We start from the raw sequence: 5553 nt of genomic DNA, 5'->3' as shown, positions 1-5553 counted from the left end.
AGAGTGAGTCCTCGACCCCCCGAATTCCGACTGCTAAAACATCATTCCGCTCTCGGCTGAAATGATGTAAAGCGATTCTCTTCCGCTGGTGAATGTTATTTATTTCAGTTAGAGATGCACCGCGAATTAGGCCATTCCGTCCCCTGCGCCCCTCCGCCCACAAACACGCCGACTTAACCCCAGCATAATCACGGGACAATTTACAATGACCTTCTAACCGGTTCATCTTTGGACTGTGAGAACGGGACATCAGTGGTAATGCTTTTCTTTTGAGTTTTTTTGACAAATTATTGAAACATTGAAAGTAGAGTGGCTGATTTAGTGACATGTTGGAGCCGGTTTTGATTTGAGGAGCGCGTACATATTCACACAGTAATGGGCATCAGCTACACCCCGCCCGGTTTGTTGTATGTACACCGCATGCTTATTGCGGGTTTTCGGGCAAAATGTACAACAATGCTTTAGTGGGGATTTGCCGCTGTATCCGGCCATGACAGGAAAACTGTGAGGGAGAGTTTTAAAAGTGGAAGAGACTTTGCACTGGGGCAGTTCCACTCTCTCGTCCTGGGAAGTCCGGGTGCAGTAGGTCGAGTAGTCGTCACAACCGGGGTCTTCCATTTTTGCACTGGATGACCGTGACTACCGCTGTGCGTCCTCACCTTCGTTCTCCACCGAGCTTTACAGAACCGTCTTCCTGGCCGTTTATTCTCACTATAGATCTCATCTGCCCAGTCCTGTCTCACCGGCGTATCGGGCCCGCCTGTCCAAGTGGTGCATTAGTAAATTTGTTATCAAAGGGTGTGACCGTTATCGCTTGTAAACATCTACTTGGAGCCACAGGTGAGAGCGGAGCGGCCGGTGGATCCCAAAGGTGAGCGAGCTGCCCCAGAATGGACATGACAACCCCTCACCAGAGGTGCTATCCCTCCCTGAAGACTGGGAAATTAGCACGGATCGGGAATTAGCAGAGTTTGAAGAGTTTAGAATGTACAGAGAGTAAGAGAGATTAAAGAACTTTTGGGCGGAGAACAGGCGTTTCCGGATTTACCTTCCCGCGGTGGGATTAGGTGGTGTGAGTTATCAGTTCACGGTTGGGGCAACTTGCACACGTGGACCGAAGCAAATAAGACTGGGGAAGAATTTTTGATTATTTATTTATCGATGAAACGCAGATTTGGCCCTTCGAACCACGCCGCAGCAGTAACCTCGATTTAACCCTAACCCAATAATGATCGATTAACCTACTAACCAGAATTCTCACGGACGGCGCCGGAATTGAACTCCAAACTCCGGAACGTCCCGAGCTGTCACATCGTTGCGCTAACCGTTACGCTACGAGGCGGAGGAGGGCCGAGAAGATGGGACTGAGGGATGAGCCTAGTTTAACGCCGAGAAGATGTAGAATACAGCCCCGAATTCAAACTGATTCCTCCAGACGAACGACAGCAAGGAAATAGAAGCTGGCTGTGATCATAGAACGAATGGGTGATCCCGGTTCCCACCGCGCTTTAGGGGAGGAAGTGGAGCTTTTGCAGGAGTGGGTTGACAACCAAAGAGGAAGTAAGTTTAATATATTTTGCGTTCGGCCTGAGAATCGGATAAAACCAGGGATTTGGCGGAGAATTGGCTGTGTTTGATTGCGGAGATTAGAACATGGCGGTGCCTTTGAGAGGGAACGTGCTCCGAGGGAGGTCAAATATCAGACATGCGGACCTCCCCACACTCCCCAATCTATACACACACTGTCACGTTTCCCTGCCTATCTAGTAGCTGGTTTTCAGAGAGAGAGAGCTTGCAGCGAGACCTGATCTGAACTAAATGAGAGGCCAGTGCTCAACTACCCGCCGCTCTGCTGACTGAACAGGAGTTTCCTATCGTAGGAGAGTCAAGGACCAGAGAGCACGGATTCGGAATAGAGGGGCGGCAACCTAGAACGGAGATGAGGAGGAATTTCTTTAGCCAAACGGTGGCAAATCTGGAGAATTCATTGCCGCAGACGGCTGTGGAGGCCGAGTCACTGAGCAGATTGAAAGTGCAGGTTGATAGGTTCTTGATTAGTGAGGCATCAAAGGTTACAGGGAGAAGGCAGGAGAATGGGGTTGGGAGGGATAACACATGGAATAGCGGAGCAGACTCGATGGGCCGAATGGCTGAATTCCGCTCCTGTGTCTTATGTTCTTATAATTCGCCCGGCCACACTTTCCACCACAGTCCCCACTCGAACAAGATCGCGACAGGTTGAACATCGGGAGAATGTTTTCCTGTCTGCGGGGCCGTGAACCCGGACTCGCTCTCCCAGAATAAGGGTTAAGGGTTATGGACGGAGCAGGCGACAAACCTGTGGCATTTTCTCCGCCGAAAGCCTGCTACTCGGGCACTGTCGGTGGAAGATTTGTGGGTATTGAGCAACTGGAAACCTATGAGAGAAAGGCGGGGAAATGGTGTGTGAGGTTCCAGTCTTGTTGAATGGAGAAGCAGGCTCAAGAGGCCGAATAGCCGACATTGCTCCCATTTTGTGCGTGTCTGCGTGATGAGCAGAGAAAATGGGATGGGTGAAGAGGGAGTACTTTTTATGCTATCGGTCTGTGTGCGCCGGAGAAACGCTGTTTCGTTTAGCTGCTCCTGAACTGTCTGTCCGGCTCCCATCGGCGAGGAGGCTCCGTAGCATCCAGACAGCAACCAGGACCACCAGACTTAGAAACAGTTCCTTTCCCCAAGCAGTGAGGCTGATCAACACCTTCACCCACTGACCCACCCCTCCACACCTCCAACCATCACTACTTTATCATTTCCTGTCAGTCACCTGATGTCCGGATACTCCTCGTGCAGTGAGGCTGATCAACACCTCCTCCCATTAACCCCACCACCACTACTTTATCATTTCCTTAAGTACAGACGCTCCTGTGCCTAGCGTCACTCAATGGACATACAATCAATCTATGTATATAAGTTATGTATTTATTATTATTATTGTTGTTGTTGTTGTTGTTGTTGTGTTCTTTATCTTTTGTGTTTTAGTGTGCTGTACCGGACCCGAACTAACAATTTTTTAATTCGGATTTACATTTGTGCGCAGGAACTGACACTGAGCGATCGTGAACCTTGAATGTGTATGTTTGAATGACAGATGTACTTGAACTTGAAGTTGAACTTGCTGGAACGCTCAGTTAATATAGTAGAGGTACCCGGAGGTGGTTGAATTATCTCGGTGTAACCGGCGGGTGAAATGAGAATCTCGCTTGCATGCTTGTGCGGACAGCATGAGAACTGCTTGTTCTTGTTGAGAACACCCGTGCACCATCAATTTACCGGGCGTCAATCAGGGACTTTAGCTCTATTATATATTTTTGTGCGACTATGTTTCCTGCTATTGTGCTATGTGCTATGTGTACCTTGTGTTGTGGGTGTCATGCGTTGCATTGTGGCCCATTATAATGGTTTGGTTTGTCTGTCTGTATTCATGTATAGTTGAATGACAATTAAATTTGAACTTGAACCTAATTGCGTTTTAGATTAATCCGTAAAACACCAAGCGGCTGTCAGATTTCAGGCCATGTGCTTTTAGGCAGGAGACTCCCCCGGATGTGTGGAAAATACTTCTCCGCAAATTAGAATAAACCTGGAAAGGTTTTCCACCTGTCCCGCGACGGCCCTATTTAAAACGGTTTTAAACCTCCCACGGGCGCTGCAGGCCCGCTCTCTTCTGCAACGTATGACGTTAGTTGTTGGATTTTTCAACAAAAGATGGTCACTGTATGTGGGACAGTCGTCATCTTGATAGCAGAACAGCCTTTGGTAATACCACCCTGTGGCGAGTAAATTAGCCCCTTCCTCCCGCTGTCATTCAGTGTCAGTGCAACGTGGCCATCGCAAGCAGCAGCGGGCAGAGATATCGCATTCCCTTCAACACCCTGCCCTTTCCAACCCACGCCCACCCCATCGTCCTTCGAGCGGTCACTCCAGTCTCCGGAGGAGCTTCAAATGATCTGGGTTCCAGACCACAATCCTGCCCTTTTCGCCTCTTGCTGATCGCCACGGGATGTTAGGACGGATCCCCTTAATGGAGAATGTTTGTGCGTGACTTTGTTGATGCACGGGCAGCCGCCTCACCGTCGTTGACAGATGGAGCTCACGGTTCAGTGACATGGAATGGAAGACGCCCTCCTCCATCTTCGCTGCCGTTCTGATGTGTCAGCATCTTCCGCCATTCCCACTGTTCAATCCTTGGTTGGGTGGCTGTTTGTCTGGACCCCCCCCCCCCCCTTACAGTCCACGGTTCACGGTTCAGGGCAAAGTCCGTAATAGGGTAGACAAGCGTTAAGGAAAATTGTGATGGCAGAAGCTATTTGATTACTGATTGAATTTGTTCGGGACATCATTGTGGGCCGAAAGGCCTGTTCCTGTGTTGTACTGTTCTATGCTCTCTGTTCTAGTAATGCCGTGGGGGACCCGACCAGGAGCTCAGCTCCAGGCGGCATCGCTCTCGGGATCTCAGGAACGCACGCGACTCTCCGCTGCCACAAGATGAGGATCCTCGGAGAAACTATCTTCCTGAGCCATACTCAACACCACCCACCCACACACAGAGACATATACACACCCACACACACACACACACACACACACATACACACACACACACACACACACACACACACAGACATATACACGCACACACAAACACACAGAAACACACACACACACAGACATATATACACACCCACACACAAACACACACATATATACACCCCCCCACACACACACAGACATATACACACCCACACACACACACAGACATATACACGCACACACACACACACACACACACACAGAAACACACACACACAGACATATATACACACCCACACACAAACACACACATATATACACCCCCCACACACACAGAAACACACACACACACCCCCCCACACACACACACATACACACACAGACATATACACGCACACACACACACACACACACACATACACACACACACCCACACACACAGACATATACACGCACACACAAACACACACACACAGACATATACACGCACACACAAACACAGAAACACACACAGACACACACACCCCCCCCCCACACACACACACACCCACCCACACACACAGACATATACACAAACACACACACACAGAAACACACACACACACACACACACACACACACAGACATATACACGCACACACAAACACAGAAACACACACAGACACACACACACCCCCACACACACACACAGACATATACACACACCCACACACAGAAACACACACACACACACACACACACACACACACACACACACACACACAGACATATACACGCACACACAAACACAGAAACACCCACACACACACACAGACATATACACGCACACACAAACACACAGAAACACACCCACCCACACACACACACAGACATACACACACACACAGAAACACACATACATACACACACACAGACAGACATATACACGCACACACACACAGACATATATACACCCACCCACACACACAGACATATACACGCACA

The 5553-nt window shown here is 49.3% G+C and overlaps 1 protein-coding gene across 2 annotated transcripts in view; it reads left to right on the top strand.

The window, feature by feature from the left end:
* skor2 (SKI family transcriptional corepressor 2) overlaps positions 1 to 5553 on the top strand; it is a 218348-nt gene that overhangs the window by 39192 nt on the left and 173603 nt on the right. Inside the window, exon 1 of one of the 2 annotated variants that reach the window (XM_073064046.1) lies at positions 1203 to 1560. The exons of the other annotated variant lie outside the window; for it this stretch is intronic. The gene's annotated coding sequence lies outside the window, so the exon portion shown is untranslated. Of the gene's footprint in view, positions 1 to 1202; positions 1561 to 5553 lie in introns of those variants that run through there. 2 annotated transcript variants of the gene reach the window in all.

Source organism: Hemitrygon akajei, chromosome 13, assembly GCF_048418815.1.
Source record: "Hemitrygon akajei chromosome 13, sHemAka1.3, whole genome shotgun sequence".
NCBI lineage: Eukaryota > Metazoa > Chordata > Chondrichthyes > Myliobatiformes > Dasyatidae > Hemitrygon > Hemitrygon akajei.
This window is presented reverse-complemented; position numbering and strand designations above follow the sequence as displayed.